Source organism: Hemicordylus capensis, chromosome 2 (genome assembly GCF_027244095.1).
Source record: "Hemicordylus capensis ecotype Gifberg chromosome 2, rHemCap1.1.pri, whole genome shotgun sequence".
Taxonomy (NCBI): domain Eukaryota; kingdom Metazoa; phylum Chordata; class Lepidosauria; order Squamata; family Cordylidae; genus Hemicordylus; species Hemicordylus capensis.
The window spans coordinates 230,595,527-230,612,901 of record NC_069658.1 but is presented as its reverse complement, the minus strand read 5'-3'; the positions used below and the strand labels follow the sequence as shown (position 1 = coordinate 230,612,901).

Genomic DNA, 17,375 nt, shown 5'->3' with positions numbered 1-17,375 from the left:
TCTCTCTAATTTTTTTCATCTGTGCGCAGAATGAGTTTTGTTCTGCACAGCAAGGCTATGTGTGTGCATGTGCATTCAGAGAGGGGCCTTCCTGATTCAATCTGAGCAGGATCTAAAATTAACTGAGTGGACATTTAAAAAAAAACTTGTGTGCATGCACACATGTGCACACCTTAGAGCAAACACTGAAGCCAATGGTGTACTTAGTTTATTTATTTTTTAAGGAATTTTTCAAGTGTTGGTATGTAATGAATCCTCATAGGGATTCATTATGAGGAAAGGTTATTATACACCAAAGAGTCTAAACACTTCAAAAATAGTGACCGCACATTTTGCTCCATAACTCCACTTCTACAAGGGCTAGAGCTTAGCTGCTGCTTCTTTCTCTTCTCTTTTTCTTTTTAAAGAAAGCTGGGAATCAAGGGGAATGAATGAGGGAGTCTCAAATTGATTAGAATCAAATCTGAGGAGATTGGATTCCAACTTGAATTTGGCCAGGGGTGACTGGGCAGATTCATTTTGAGGTTGAATCACTCGAACTGACCAGATCTGAGTCGAATCAATTTGACCTCCAATTGATTCACACAACCCTAATGCCCTCTCTTCTGCTGTTGCTCCCCTGCAACTGGTATTTGCGATCAATCAATCAATCTTTATTATGGTCAAAGACCAGCATGAAGTACAGGGCAAAAGACAGGTAAAACGATAGATTTCATAAAAAGCATAATAATACAGCAACGTAATTAAATTGACCTAATTATTATTACAACGTATTGAGAGGAATTGTGCCTTTGAGGCTGGAGGTGGCCCATAGCCATTAGACTAGTAGCCATTGATATACCTGTCCTCCATGAATTTGTCTAATGATCCTTCAGTACCTTACCGCATCCACATTTAATTTTAGTTAACTAAGCAATTAATCTTAGAAAAGGGTCCACCCTGATTTGCATTTGAATGAGAGACTACATGTGAGCTTTGTAAAATATTCCCCTTAGGGGAAGAGCTGCTCTGGGAAGAACATCTGCATGCTTGCCTGAAGAAGATTCCAATATCTGGATAGGGCTGAGAGAGACTCCTGTTTGCAACCTTGGAGAAGCCACTGCCAATCTGTAGACCAGGGCTGCTCAACTTTGGCCCTCCTGCAGATGTTGGCCTACAATTCCCATAATCCCTGGCCATTGACTGCTGTGGCTGGGGATTATGGGAACTGTAGTCAAAAATGGGTACAGCAACCACCCTCAGAACTGTAAAGAAAGTCAAGGAGCACAGTGAAAAAATGAGACTACAACGAAATGTAAAGAGGACTAAACTAATTACAACGGGTACAGCAACCAGCCTCAGAATTGACAATGAAGACACTGAAGTGGTGTGGATAGCTTCTGCCTTTTAGGATTGACCATCAACAGTAAAGGATCTAGCAGTCGAAATATGCCACAGACTAGCACTTGGTAGGGTTTCCATGAAGGCCTTGGAAAGGATATTTAGATGCCGTGACGTGTCTACACCTACAAAGATTAGAATCGTTCGGACCATGGTTTTTCCCATGACACTCTATGGATGCGAAAACTGGACTTAAAAGAAGCAAGGTAGAAACTTTTGAACTTTAGTTCAGGAGATGTTCGAGGATACCATGGACAGCCAGGAAAACAAATTGATCACAGAACAAATCAATCCAGAATTTTCACTTGAGGCACAAATGACCAGGCTCAAACTATCATACTTTGGACACATTATGTGAAGATCCAGCTCCCTTGAGAAGTCTATAATGCAGGAAAAAGTGGAAAGAAAGAGAAGAAGAGGACAACCAGCAACAAGGTGGATGGACCGGATTACAACAGCAATGAATGCACCACTGTGAGACTTTCAAGGCCAAGTTGAAGACAGATCATCCTGGAGAGAATCTTTCTATGTGGCCCTTAAAGAGTTGACAGAGACTTGATGGCACTTAATCAACCAATCAAGTAAAAAACAGCTGGGGGGCAAAGTGGAGCAGCCCTGCTGTAGACAATACTGAGATAGATGGCAGAGATACTGAGCTAAATGGCTATGTTCTTGACCCTAAATGCACATAAGCACCGTCTGTTTGATATGGTGTGTGGAGTATATGTGAGAGACAAGGGAAATTTATTAGTGGTTTGTTCCACTTCCCCATGGAATCATGCCCAAAGCAATTAATTATGAACCAAACTGGAAAAGGAACATTGGGTCCTACCTTGTGAAGGGTCCTTTTTCCCTCGTCTGGAGACCATCAGTATGGGATCAGGCACTGAGCATGCTCAAGACAAGACCGGACATTGAACTTGTAGATCCTCCCACCATCTGGAGGCTTCCCCAGTTCCGGGATTGTAGCGAAAGGTGAAGAGGACCTGAATTGCTCTGCAAACATATCAATAGCAACATATACAAGAACTAGAGGACAGCTTCAACATGCAGAACCGACCAAAGATACATTGAAGTCAGAGGAAGCGGAGAAGAAAGGCCAACTAAAACCCTGGAGAGCTGCTTCTACCCAAAAGCGAGAAAACCCCCCAAAACCAACCAGGAAGACATCCGGGCGGGCCTGATGGTCTCCAGACGAGGGAAAAAGGACCCTTCACAAGGTAGGACCCAATGTTCCTTTTCCCCCTGTCTGGAGACCATCAGTATGGGACATGCCCAAGCCGGAAAAGATGATGTCCCTGGGGGGGGAAGGATGTCATAAAACCTGTTGCAAGATTCTGCGACCGAAAGCCGCTTGAGGCTCCAAGAACGACGGAATTTTGTAATGACGAATAAAGGGAGAAACCGAACTCCAGGTTGCCGCCCTACAAATGTCGACCAGCGGCGTATTGGCGGAGAATGCTGCTGATACCGCCGCACTGCGGGTAGAGTGAGCTGTAATGCCTAACGGTGGAATGATACCGAGACTATCATAGGCCAGTTTAATACATGCCCTAATCCAAGCTGCTAAGGATGACTTAGAAGGCCGTTGACCCAGGTTGTGAGGGGAAAAGGACACGAATAGTGTGTCTGACTTCCTAATGTCCTTGGTGCGTCTCATGTAGAAGCGCAATGCACGCCTCACATCCAATTTGTGCCAACGCTGTTCAGAAGGATGCGAAGGATTGGGGCAAAAGGATGGAAGGATGACCTCCTGAGCTCGATGAAATATAGAATTGACTTTTGGCAGAAAGGTAGGGTCCAGGGTGAGGCGGACCTCGTCCTGAAGGAAAACGCAGAATTCCTTTCTAGCGGATAGAGCTCCCAACTCTGATACTCTCCTAGCTGAAGTAATTGCCACAAGGAACAGAGTCTTGTATGATAGCAATTTTAACGGAATGGAACTGAGAGGTTCAAAGGGAGGGGCTGTCAGGGCGTTCAGCACCTTGTTGAGATTCCAAGATGGGAAACGGGGAACCGGAGGAGGAGCCAGGTTAGAAGCTCCCTTGAGAAAGCGAGATATGTGTGGATGAAGGGAATGAGTACTGGGGTCAGAAATCTTTAAAACTGATGCCAAAGCGGAAACTTGTCTCCACAAGGTGGACGGTTTGAGATGTAGCGACAGACCGGTTTGTAAGAATTCCAGGACGTCTGCAACGCCTGCCGAGAGGGGTTCAAGATGTTTCTTGTGGGCCCAACCGGAAAAGGCTGCCCATGTAGTCTGGTAGATGCGCTGAGTGGATGGGCGTCTGGAAGCCAAGATGGTACTCAGAACCTGAGGGGAGTAGCCGTGAGACTCTAGGTGCCTGCGTTCAATTTCCATGCGCAGAGCTGGAACCAGTCGGGATCTGGATGAAGTATAGGTCCTTGACGCAGGAGGTCTCGACATTGAGGAAGACGCCACGGAGGAGCCGTGCTGATGTTGACTAGGTCTGCGAACCATGCCCGTCGCGGCCAGTACGGGGCGATCAGAATTACTTCCGCCTGTTCCGACCGGATCTTCCTGACCACCTGATTGAGAATCGGGATAGGAGGGAAGGCATAAAGAAGAGTCCTTGGCTATGGGAGAGCGAGAGCGTCTGTGCCCATGGCGGAGGGGGTGAGGAATCTCGAGAAGAAGTTGGGCAGTTGGGAGTTGAGGTGAGAAGCAAACAGGTCGATGAAGGGGGTGCCGAAGTGTTGTGTGATCTGGAAGAAGACTCGAGGATGGAGTCTCCATTCGGATGGATCGACCCATCGTCTGCTTAGCCAGTCCGCTACTGTGTTGTTCACTCCGCTCAGGTGTTCCGCTCTGAGAGAGAGAATGTGATTCTCTGCCCATTCGAATAGGAGGTTCGCTTCTGCCATCAGGCTCTTGGAGCGGGTGCCCCCTTGGTGGTTTATGTGTGCCTTGGTGGTAGTGTTGTCGGTCCTGAGAAGTACGTGGGCTCCCCGAATGAGGTCCTGGAAGGCTAGAAGGGCCAACCTCGCGGCTCGAAACTCCAGACGGTTGATGCTCCAGGCTTTTTCCTCTGAGCGCCAGAGTCCCTGTGCTGGCTGACCCAGGCAGACTGCCCCCCAGCCGGACCGGCTGGCATCCGAGGTGACCAGAATCCTGTCTGGTTCTGTGAAATGGAGGCCGGACCGTAGAGCTGGGGAGATTCACCATAGGAAGGACTTGCGAACTTTGTTGGTAAGGGGCACCTCCATGAGGGAGCCCGAGGAAATCAGATCCTGGTGAGGCAGTAGAAGCCACTGAAGTGGTCTGGAGTGCCATCTGGCCCAAGGAACACATTCCATTGCTGCTGTCATCATTCCCAGGATCTGAGCCAGTAGCATCACGTCCGCTTTGTCGGCGTGTAGGAGAGGTCGGAGGGTGTCCACCAATTTGGTCCGTCTGTCTTCTGGAAGTGTCACCAGAGCTGGGACGGTATGGAAGACCACCCCCAGGTGTTGGAGGGACTGAGAGGGGAGAAGGTGGCTTTTGTCCCGATTCACCACGAAACCATGGTCCCTGAGGCAGTCCAGAGTGGTCTGCAGGTGTTGTGAAGCCGTCTCGAATGAAGGCGCTCTCACGAGTAAATCGTCGAGGTACGGATGGATCCGAATGCCCTGAAGGCGCAAATGTGCGGACATCGCTGCCATGAGCTTCGTGAACACACGTGGTGCCGTGGATAGGCCAAACGGGAGAGCGCGATATTGATAGTGGCGGTTGTTGTAGAAGAACCTGAGATACTTCCTGTGCGTCGGGTGGATAGGCACATGTAGATAGGCCTCGGTGAGATCGATGGATGCTAGAAATTCGTTGGGTAGAATGGACTGTTTGATGGATCGCACTGTTTCCATGCGGAACTTCTGTTTCTTTACGTAGCGATTGAGCTGCCTGAGGTTCAGGACCGCCCGACTGGACCCATCCTTTTTTGGCACCAAAAAGAGAAGCGAGTAGACGCCTAAACATTCTTCGGTGGAGGGAACCATCTCGATCGCCCTGATGTCGAGAAGATGCTGAATCGCTGCCTGCATCAGATGATGTTTCTCGGCCTTCCGGGAGAGGGGGGTTGGTTAGGAAGAAGTCTGGTGGAGAATGAGCAAACTTTATAGTATAGCCCTGGGCCACGGTGTCCAGGACCCACAAGTCTTGAGTGGTGGACTGCCAAGTGAGGGCGAACAGCTGAAGTCTGCCCCCGATGGGCGGGTAGTCATTGTTGCTTGCCGAACTGGGTGGACGGATTAGCGGGCTTAATGCCTTGGTGTCTGAAGGAACCTCTGCCCCTGGGCCTCCATTGTGGTCTGTAGGAGCTTCTGAAAGGAGGTTGTCTGGAATCTCCTGGTCTGGGAAAGGAATGGAACTGAGATTGTCTATAGCCACGAAAGGAATAGTTCTGCCCCCGTGAGCCCCTGCGAAAGTCTCGCCTGCCAGTGGGCATGACCTTCTTTTTATCTTTTGAATCCACCAGCACAGAGTCCAGAGGAGGCCCAAATAGAGTATTACCTGAATAAGGGGTGGCCTGAAGGGCCATTTTTGACTTTGAATCCACCTGCCACCCTCTGAGCCACAGAGACCTACGCAGGGCAACCCCTGAAGCCAGAGCCCGTGATGCATACTGTACACAATCCAGGCTGGAATCCGCCATAAGGGCGGAAGCCTTTGCCAACTTATTTAGGCCCTGACGAAGTTGAGTATGGCCCGGGGGAACCAGAGTCATAAGCTGTTTGATCCACAGAATAGAGGCCCTAGCAAAAATAGAGTTAGTGGTAGCCATCTTGATAACTGTGGCTGATGCCTCATGAGCCTTTTTTAAAATAGAGTCATTCTTTTTGTCTTCAGTAGATTTGAGTTGTTCTTGACCCTCCATATTCAAAATAGAACCCGATACCATCTGAACGACAGGGGGATCCACCTTAGGGGTGGCTAGGAGGGCTGACACCTCATTAGAGAGATTATAATGTTTCTTAGGGAGAGTTCCAATAGGCCTGCAGGAGGCAGGATTTTGCCATTCTGCTAACATAACTTGTTTAAATAAAGTGGGAAATGGAACAGAAGTTGAAGCCCCCGAAGTAGAGGGAAAAACCTCCTGGTCAAATTCTGAAGGGGGAACCACATCATCCAATGAAACATCCTTAATAGCCCTTTTAGCCTTAGACAAAATGACATCAAAGTCTTGAGAGGAAAATAGGCGAGGAGATACAGAAGGGGAAGGAGTAGTCTCCTCCTCAGAAAGCTCCCCTTCTTCCCTGTCAGGGTTCCCTTCTGTCTCCTTAGGCAGTTCCCCTTCAGAGGGGGGCAGAGTAGGTAAAACTGGAAGGGAGGGCAGGACAGGATTGGGTCGTGGAGGAGGGGCTGTTGGGACGTGGAGTGGAAGAGAAGGGGTTGGGAGAGGGAGGTCTCCGTCTCGCCTAGGAAGCTTGGGCACGGGAATAGCAGGCTCAGAGCTAGAGGAGGAGGAGGAGCGTCTGCGTCTTTGGCGCTTTGGGAGACAAAGCGGCGCGAAACGGCCCCTTTCAAAGGGGGGAATGGCATCCCTGCGGGGACTGGATGCTGGAGACGACGAAGAGAGTCATCCGCGGCACCTGGGGGCGCGCGCAATGGGCGCCGGGATCAAGGAAGGCAGCGTGGAGGGGACATGCAGAGAACCGCCCTGAGGCAAGGAAGGCTGGCCCGGGAGTAACGGGAGGCACTCTTTCAAAAAGAAATCCTTTAGCCAGCTAGCGACATCGGGGGGCAGCTGAGGAATAGAAGCCCCCGCGCTGGTAACTGCCAAACCCGCTAACGGAGCAGGGGAGATAAACTGAGGCTCCGTATTGCCCTGCAAAGGGGCGGGCGGGTGAATCTCGGCCGAGACCTGGGCAGGCGCGGCCAGGGAAAGCGGCGGCACAGTCACAGCGCTGCCGGAGGGGAGCACCGGCGAGGTGCTGGGGGAGACAGACTCACCCGAAGGAACGGCGTCTCCCTTGCTCTTTTTGCTCTTGTTGTCTCGCTGGCGGCGGGAGCGCTTGCATACCGCCTGAAGAAGCAGGCGTTCACTGAGTCTCACAGCCCCCGAGAGCTATTTTTGCCTTCTTTGTTTTGTCCCTGCTCTCCTTGTTTGTCTTTTTCTTGGCTTTCCGTGGGGAAAGCAGTTGGGGCGGGGGAGGGGCCGCCGCCAGAGCGGGGTAGGCCGTCCCCGAGGTAGAGGGGTCGCCCAAATCGGGCAGAGGGTCTTGAGGGGGCCCATCCGGTGCCACAGTGCCCTCAGATAACGAGCCCTGTAGGAGCTCTTCAGCGTGTGCTACCTCCATGATGCCCAATTCCAAAAACCGCCAAACAAACTAACATTAAAAACAAAAGTGAAAGTATCAATTAGCCAGATTATAAAGGAAAAAGAATTTTAGTATTAGTTTGGTAAAGAAAGAAAGAAAAAGCTAAGGCAGTCTCCTTCCCACCCTTGCACACAGAAGATAAAGAAAGTAGAAATCCTTGCAGAGCAAATCTCTATGCGACCAAGCCTTGAGCAGACAAGACCGGAACTGGGGAAGCCTCCAGATGGTGGGAGGATCTACAAGTTCAATGTCCGGTCTTGTCTTGAGCATGCTCAGTGCCTGATCCCATACTGATGGTCTCCAGACAGGGGAAAAAATATGGAATAGCCTAAATGCAACAGGAACCAAACAAATAGTGTAAGGATTCTAAATGCAAGCGGAACATAAAACAGTACACAAAATAAGTTCTGAAAGACTTTACTGATCTCAGTGGGAAGGGGGTTCCCACCTCAGCTTAGCACAGTGACTCCCCCTCAGGGTATTCTTTGTGGCATTCTCACCCAGAAAATGCTTGTAGGTGGCTGTCATAGCCTGCCCAGTGAGCTGGAGAGTAGGGCTACATGCTCCTTCCAGGACCACCCAGGCCTTGCCCCGGAAGCAATTCCAGCCATTCCATGCCCTGCAGTCCCCCAGCATTATCTTCCTCTCAAGATAATTAGCAGCAACGTTAGGGAAGCTTGGGGATTTCCAAGTTGTTTTTCAGATGATTATCTCGAGGAAGTGTGTGTGACTAAGTCCCTATTGAGCCCTTTCTCATGATCAGTGAGAAGGGCTAGACTTACTCATCCATTGTTGGGTGTGCCTACCATGCGCCCACATGATCCTCCGCTGCCCCAGGCAGTGTGGAGGATTGGGGGCCAGGACACGTCATCCCAGCCCCCAGAAATCCCATAATGCACTGCATGAGTGCATGGTGTATTGGGGGATCCCTGCAGCAACAGGTGGGCACCCTTCACTAAAAGGGGTGGGCGACCTTCACCGGCTAGAAGCAGCTGGCACTGCACATGATCAAGAAAACGGGGCCAAGGGAGTGCTGGCTCCCTTAACCTTGTTTAAAAGGCCGGCTCTGCAGGCGGGTTTGCTTCCAGGATCGAAGCGCCGCCGCCAGGATCGGGCGCGATTTTTAAAACCCAAAATTAAATTCAAAGCTTACCTAACTGGTTACACAGGACAAACCAAAACCAAAACTAGAATCCTCAGACTTTCATTTTCAGAAGAGGAAACTACAGAGCACAGAAAGTTCTTTTAAAAATAGAACCTCTGTTAGCTCTTTAGTGCTTTCGGTTTGAAAGTAGCCCTGCTAACTGGGCAAAGAGGCACCTTTTACCGTGGTGATGCTCTTTATTGAGCAGGGGGAGAGTAACTGGCCCTATCCACCCCCAGCACAGTACCTCCAGTGACTATTGCTGGTCTCTATCTTATGTTTCTTTTTAGATTGTGAGCCCTTTGGGGACAGCGATCCATCTTATTTATCTGTGTAAACTGCCCTGAGCCATTTTTGGAAGGGTGGTATAGAAATTGAATGAATGAATGAATAAATAAATAAATAGATAGATAGATAGATCCTAATAATGCCTAAACAGAAAAACAAAAATTGGGTGTTGGAAGCAATGTTTGGCTGCCGTGTCAACTGCTCAAATGGCCACTATGCATATGCAGAGGTCAGCTGAGAGTGGAGTGGGTCAGCCACATCACATTACCTGGAGGCTGGGACGAGGCAAGCGGTGTTTAAAAAGGCACTGTTTCCCACCCTCACTTTCCCCTTCCCCGAACGGCTCCCACAGACCGCTACTGGCTGTAGCCATTTCCTGTACTGAGCAGGAGGTTAGATTAGAAGACCTCAAGGTCCCTTCCCATTCTGAAACTCTATGATTCTGTTATGGATTTCAAACCTTTCTGCCTAGGAAAAGAGCTCTTGCCAAGAGATTTTAATCTCTTCTCATAATTAATCCACAAGACAAAATATGCTCTTCTGGAGCAATTACAACTGCCCAGTAGCTTGTTTAGACAGAAGTTAGAAGTAGTGAGTCTACTTCTTTTTCTCAGTTTTCTTACAAAATATTATGCACATTTCTTAAAGGTACAGGAGACCTGCCCTCTTTCCCATATGGCATCTTTACTCTTAGAGATCTCCCCTGCCCGCCAGTTAAAATATTGGCAGTTAACACACTTAGTCCATGGTTGCATTCTGTGCGCCAGTGTTCCCTCTAAGGCGTGTCCATGTGCATGCACTCACAAGTTTTTTTTTAATGTCCACTCAGTTAATTTTAGGTCCCACTGAGGAATCGGGAAGGTCCCACTCTCAGTGCACATGTGCACACACTGCCTTGATCATGCCACACAGAACAAAACTCATTCTGCACACGGATGAAAAAAAATTAGAGGGAGCCTTGCTGATCTCTCTGGAAGATTTCATGCTCTCCTCTCTCCTGCTATTGCTCCCCTGCCACTGAGATTCAGAGGTATCCCACCTCTGCGGTGGGAGATGGCCCACAGTCACCAGACTAGTAGCCATTGATAGACCTGTCCTCCATGAATTTCTTATTTATTTATTTTTACATTTATATCCTGCTCTTCCTCCAAGGAGCCCAGAACAGTGTCCTACATACTTGAGTTTTTCCTCACAACAACCCTGTGAAGTAGGTTAGGCTGAGAGAGAAGTGACTGGCCCAGTGTCATCCAGCAAGTATCATGGCTGAACGGGGATTTGAACTCGGGTCTCCCCAGTCCTAGTCCAGCACTCTAACCACTACACCATGCTTAAAAAGGGATAGCTCCTTTAAAGGCTATCCGAGCTAGTGGCCATCACCACATCCTGTGGCAGAGAATTCCATAGATTATGCGCTGTGTGAAAAAAATACTTCCTTTTGTCGGTCCTAAGTTTCCTCATCTTCGGTTTCATGGGATGACCCTGGTTCTAGTGTTTTGAGAGAGGGAGGAAAATTTATCTCTGTCCGCTCTCTGCTCCATGCATAATTTTTTACACCTCCGTCGTGTCTCCCCATAGTTGCCTCTTTTCCAAACTAAAAAGCCCCAGATGCTGTAGTCTTGCCTCATAAGGAAGGTGCTCCAAGCCCCTGATCATCTTGCTCACCCTCTTCTGCACCTTTTGCAGTTCTATGATGTTCTTCTTAAGATATGGTGACCAAAAAGGTCACACTCCACAAAAGTCAAGCTCTTCTTCATTATCACATGAAGGCAGTTGCTCAGCATATGGACTAAAAGTCTTTTGGAAAACAAGATACAGGAATAAAAGGAATGTGTCATCTTTCCTCAGCTTTTCTATGCTTCCTTCTACCTAGTCAGACCATTGAGGAAATGCCTGTACCATTGCTCAGACCTAGTGTTTGAGCCAAGCATAGTGACATCTGTTCTGAAAATGAATCTGATACATTTGATTACAATTCTGTTCAAACGGGAATATGAGTCTTCCACACAGGAATTCCCAAGAATAGTCCCAAAAAGCAGGGCAGTTCCTAAAGGCACCACTGAAGTAGATCCATTAGATAAAACAGGAGAGAGTCTCTCTCTAACCTGAAACTGAGATTGACTGGAAAAGGAAATATTTAAGCGGGGTGCGGGGTGGGATATTCCAAATCCAACAGAGGCTGGTGAGAGATTCTGGTTCAGGCAAGAAGACCTCCTTTTCACTGATTTTCCACTCCTAGTCAAATCCCTAGAAACATTACGATCAATAAAATAAAAACTTTTGTCAGTCCCTATTTAGGCTATTTTGAGTCTCACAGATCAGGCATCTGTGATCCCACACAGGAGTCCTTGGCTGCAGCATCTTTCAAGCTACCCAAACCTAATTCACAAATGTTAACCTGTAACTACCCACTTCAGAAAGAGAAACTCAGGAAGAAATGACTGCTGTTTATGCCAAATTGCCAAAACTGGTCCCAGTCAAGTGGCTGGGTAAGGAGGTGTGTGACTTGGGGCTTCTTCCATACAGGATAACCTCTCCATTAAGTATCTGGCCAATAAGAACTTGTGACCACACCACCCAGGACAGACTAAAGAGGATTTGGGGATGGAGGCCAGGACAGACTGAAGAGGGGGTATGGAGCCCGGAGGTACACCTAGGTAATTTTGGAGCCTAGACCTAAAGGTCCCCCGCTCACAAGTTAAGCATCATCCCCCCACACACACACACACCGCATGACACATGCAGTGTTTTTAACACATGGATTCCTGAGGGCACAAACAGCAAATGAACTCACAAGAATGTAAGCATAGAAAACAGATACATTTATGCAAATATGCAGTCACAGAAACAGTTCAACATGCAACTTAACATATTCCCATCCCACATATTTCTTTCCCCACTCCCTCCCCTCTGTCTCTGAAACAGAGGTCATGCACAGCCACCCAGCACGGTGTGTGGGCTGGTAGTGTGTCACAGCAACTATACCACCCCGGACAGACTAAAGAGAATTTGGGGGCCCCCAAGGGGTGTGGAGGCCGGGACGTAGGCCCAGAAATCCAGAGGAAAGAGCACCTCTGCTCACAGCCCAGAACAAAATAGCAATAGCAATAGCACTTACATTTATATACCGCTTTATAGCCGGAGCTCTCTAAGCGGTTTACAATGATTTAGCATATTGCCCCCAACTTTCTGGGTACTCATTTGACCGACCTCAGAAAGATGGAAGGCTGAGTCAACCTTGAGCCCCTGGTCAGGATCAAACTTGTAACCTTCTGGTTACAGGGCGGCAGTTTTTACCACTGCGCCACTAAGGAGTTCCTTAGCAGTTAACGTTGGTTGTGGGCAAGAGCAATTAATGTTCTGCCGTTTGCTGGCTCTCTGGGAACTCAGGTTCCCTTGACCTGAGGTTTCCCCACCCACTTTCTTCACTCTAGAACAAACAACACAACCTGTTCCCCACTATATTTGGCAAAATGGAGCACATTCCCCTAGCACAAGCCGGCAGGTGTTACTTAAATCTACACCAGAGGGGAGAAACATCACCAGCAATTTTCCCTCTAAGAGGGATTCCCAGATGTTGTTGACTACAACTTCCAAAATCCCCAGCTACAATGGCTTTTGCTTGGGGATTATGGGAGTTGTAGTCAACAACATCTGGGAATCCCTCTTAGAGAGAACACTGGTCCCCAGCTTTCTGCTTTGGGTGGAAGGGAACTATAAATCTGCACCCCCTGCTAAGCAAATGCCTTCCTCCACCAGCCTGTTTTAGCCTGAATCAAAGTCCTCTGCCCACAGCAACCCAGAAATGAGGGTCTCCCCCAAATCCCCTGCCCGCCATCCCGAAGAACTCACCAGATCCGCCGTCTCTATCTGCAGAGAAACACGCAGCAGCTGTCAGACGCTACAGTCAAGAAAACAGATTGCTCCTGGACGGTGATTGGCTGAGAAGGGAATATTTGACCAATAAGAAAAAAATACCCTCTTGTTACCAGGCAGCTGTCGCCGCGCAAATGCGGGAGGCAAAACAAGAAAAGAAAGCGAAAGAATAAGCGCCTCTCCCCCGCCCCGCCCCCCCCCACCCCCCGCCAGCAGCGCTTAGGGGAAAACATGAAAACAAAGGAAGGAAACTGAACCTTTTCCGCAAACAGGACTGTGGTGGGGATTCGGTTTTGTAGAACCATAGCATTAGAGGCCCCTTTCCAGTCTGAACTTTCTTTCAGCCTTTCTGGAGACCTTGGGTTACTGAAGGCATAAGCAATCTCCCCCAGATGCAGAAACCAAGCTAACAAGCTGGAATGCTTCAGGAAGAGCATAAACAAGGAGGACCCAAGTATTTTGTGGTGGCAATGATTCAAGTCTCTGAAGTTGCTAATTAGGCAGAAACTACCTGTCGTGATTGTTGAAAAAATACTGTACTGTGTGTCGTAATGCTTGGAACAAGGCATATAAGCGCTGAGCTGTTTTTGCTCAGCGCTCTTTCACTTTGAGAATTTATTCCTGAAGGTGCCATTTCTCTGCAGAGAAATACACTTTTTAAAAAATGCTCTCCCACTGGTTGTGTCAATCGGCTAAGCACTGCTAGGCTAGACCTGAGTTTTGGGTAACAGCTGCAGGCAGGAATCTCGCCCAGCATATACTTCATAACTTGTGTGTTTCCAAATCCTTGTGTGTAAATCTTTGTAGATATATCATGTACAAACAACCACTTTGTATATAATTGTGCTTTGGCAACGTACTGTATGCTTTGGTAGTTTGTTGGTTCAATAAAAAAAATCTTGTCCTATCTTGGAAGATGCCAGAGAGGGAACTTGGAACCTTCTGCTCTTCCCAGAGCAGCCCCACCCCCTAAAGGGAATATCTTCCAGTGCTCACACATGGAGGGAGGAGAGCTGGTCTTGTGGTAGCAAGCATGACTTGTCCCCTTAGCTAAGCAGGGTCTGCCCTGGTTGCATATGAATGGGAGACCTGGTGTGTGAGCACTGCAAGATATTCCCCTCAGGGGATGAAGCCCAGAGCGGAAGGTTTCAAGTTCCCTCCCTGGCAGCATCTCCAAGATAGGTCTGAGAGAGATTCCTGCCTGCAACCTTGGAGAAGCCACTGCCAGTCTGTGAAGACAATCCTGACTGAGCTAGATGGATCTATGGTCTGACTCAGTATATGGCAGTTTCCTATGTTCCTATGTAGTCTCCCATTCAAATGCAAACCAGGGCAGACTCTGCTTAGCAAAGGGGACAAGTCATGCTTGCTACCATAAGACCAGCTCTCCTTCCTGGTCAGGAGCAGTATATGTTCCCTGGCTGACTGGGCAAGGAAGAAGCTTGTCATTTGGACACTTATGTTTAGCAGGGGGAGAGTATATCTCCCTGTTCATTTCAGAACAGCATCTCTCCAGTGGCTTTTGCTGCTAATCATCATATAGAACCATAGAGCTGGAAGGGACGTGGGAGATCTTCTAGTCCATCCAGAGGAGAGCTGGTCTTGTGGTAGCAAGCATGACTTGTCCCCATAGCTAAGCAGGGTCCACCCTGGTTGCATATGAAAGGAAGACTAGAAGTGTGAGCACTGCAAGAGATTCCCCTCAGGGGATGAAGCCGCTCTGGGAAGAGCAGAAGGTTTCAAGTTCCCTCTCTGGCTTCTCCAAGATAGGGCTGAGAGAGATTCCTGCCTGCAACCTTGGAGAAGCCACTGCCAGTCTGTGAAGACAATACTGAGCTAGATAGACCAATGGTCTGACTCAGTATATGGCAGTTTCCTATGTTCCTATCCCCTTGCTCAGTGCAGGAATCTACAACAGCATCCCTAACAGCTGGCTGCTCAGCCTCTGTTTGAAAACCTCTAGCAAAGGAGAGTCTACAAATTGCCAGACTGCTCCCCTGTCAAGTAACTCTAATGTCTAGACTCTAATGTCAACTCCTAATGTCGACGTCCACCCTAATGGGTGGACGAATGCCTAGAAGTATCCAGATCCTCTCTTACAGAAGGGGGGGTTGGCTTTGAAGGAATTGAGTGGGGTGTACCTGCCCATTCCCGAGCCAGGGTGTGTCGCCCAGTAGGGTGATGGGTAGGACTTCAGAGTTCTGACCTGCTTCTATTGGCCCGCACTGTTCTCTAAGGGTGATTAATCACCTGGTGTTCCAGTCTGCCATGCCTGTGTAATAGTTAATAAAGTTGTGGCCCTTTTCATCCATATTAACTCTACGTGTCTTCTTGAGCTGGGGTTTGGGGACAATGTTTAATTCTTGTTTTAAAATGTTTTTAAATTGTTAATTGTTGTGTTATTGTTTTTTTTTAGCTTCTCATTGTTTTACAAGTTTGTTTTAATTGTAAACCGCCCTGAGCCATTTTTGGAAGGGCGGTATATAAATCACAGCAAATCAGCCCAGGGAGACAGAGGCTGATGACAGCCAGTTATCTGATTTGACTGTATAGCCTGGTTTACCCTGAAGACTGAGTGGCCCCCAGAGTCAGGTTGGCCAAGCCTTGCTTTCAAGAGCTCCAGAACTAAATGGCAGTTCAAAGAGTGCCCTGAAGGTGGCAGAGTGGCAGCTGGAAGCCTCAGGGCTTTGATTTCATCATGGCATTTCATCCATCCTTAGAAAGCTAACTGTGGCACTCTATAGAGAGCCACTCTATGATGTTCTGTCCCCTCCCCTGCATTGAACCTTTTACAGCCCTCCAGCAATGCCCATAATGCCTTTAGAGCAGTCCTGCTCAACTTTGGCCCCCAGCTACAACTCCCATAATCCCCAGCCACAGGGCCAATCGCCAGGGATTATGTGAGGTATAGGAGGGCCAAAAATGAGCAGCCCTGTTTTAAGAGGGACTAGTCAATACCCAGCATCATTTCTCTGGAGAGGCAGAAAACTTTCAAATTGCATTGCTCTGTAAAATGAAATGAACACGGCATGATATCTCCAGGTCCAAGGGTCTTTTTAACAAAAGAGCTTGTGATAGCTTTCCTGAGGGTCTCCAGTTCTGGTCTCCAGTTCTGGGCGCTGGTGGGTTTCCAAGAGAAGGGGGTGGTGGTTCTGCAGTAGCATAGAGCAGGGATTCTCAACGTTGGGTCCCCAGATGCTATTGGACTTCAACTCCCACAATCCCCAACCAAAGCCACTAGGGCTGGGGATTATGGGAATTGAAGTCCAATAACATCTGGGGACCCAACGTTGAGAATCCCTGGCATAGAGCACCTCTTTGCATGGAGGCAGTGCTTGGCTGGTTCAGCCCACAGATGCTTCTGCTCAAGGGTCTTGGGATCTCTGCCTGGGATCCAGCAGGAGCTACTACCAGTCTGGATCAACTTGTGTTTCTCCCATTTCAGGCTCGTATGATGCGTTGGACCATATAGGAGACATCTTGTTGGACAATGGGAAGAGGTTGCTGGTGGCTCTGAGAATCTTAAAAACCAGTAAGCAAACTCTGAACTTATTTGCTCGGCTCTTCCGGTATGAGTATGCAGTTCTGGGCTGTGTGTCTGATATTCTGTGGCAGACTCACACCGAGAATGGGCACCCCCAGAAATTGGTACCGCCCACAACTCCAGCACCCTATAAAAGACACTTTACAGTTTTTCTCTATTAAAGTATTCAAAATATACACATCTGTCCTCCGTATGATGGCAGTTCAAGCAATTCCAGCGCCCTATCCAGGTTTGGGAGCTATGTGCATTCACATTCTGCTATCATGTGTGAATATAAACAAGGACAAAAGCAGGGAGCTTGATTGTGTGCTAAGCCTCAGCTGGGTAGGTCAGACATGCCCTACCCAGACTCCGCACCCAGCTTCAGAAGGAGGTAGAACAGAAAACTCTCATGCCCAGCTGGGGCTTAGCACACGATCAAGCTCTTCTTCCGTCCATTGTGAAAACTGTCCATTTATTCCTACCCTCTGTTTCCTGTCCTTCAACCAGCTACCGATCCACACATGAACCTGTCCCCTTATCCCATGACTGCTAAGTATTCTCAAGAACCCTTGGTGGGGAACTTTGTCGAAAGCTTTTTGGAAGTCCAAGTATACTATGTCAACCGGATCACCTTGACCCACCTGCCTGTTGACACACTGAAAGAATTCAAAAAAGTTAGTGAGGCAAGACTTGCCCTTGCAGAAGCCATGCTGGTTAAATTACCCCCTAATGATGAACCTGCAAAATCCACCTGCCAAGTTCTCAGAGCGTGCAAGGTACCTGGGGATCATAAATATACGCAATTCCTCCCCTGCCCAAAGTTTCACTGCAATCCTAAGCACATTT

At 48.5% G+C, this 17,375-nt stretch overlaps 1 protein-coding gene across 2 annotated transcripts in view; it reads right to left on the bottom strand.

The window, feature by feature from the left end:
* The window catches only part of LOC128342313 (class I histocompatibility antigen, F10 alpha chain-like), a 30,690-nt gene extending 17,622 nt beyond the window's left edge, over positions 1 to 13,068 (bottom strand). Inside the window, exon 1 of one of the 2 annotated variants that reach the window (XM_053289500.1) lies at positions 12,980 to 13,068. The gene's annotated coding sequence lies outside the window, so the exon portion shown is untranslated. Of the gene's footprint in view, positions 1 to 11,232; positions 11,370 to 12,979 lie in introns of those variants that run through there. The other variant, XM_053289501.1, reaches the window with a different exon arrangement.
* Between the last annotated feature and the right edge of the window lie 4,307 nt (positions 13,069 to 17,375).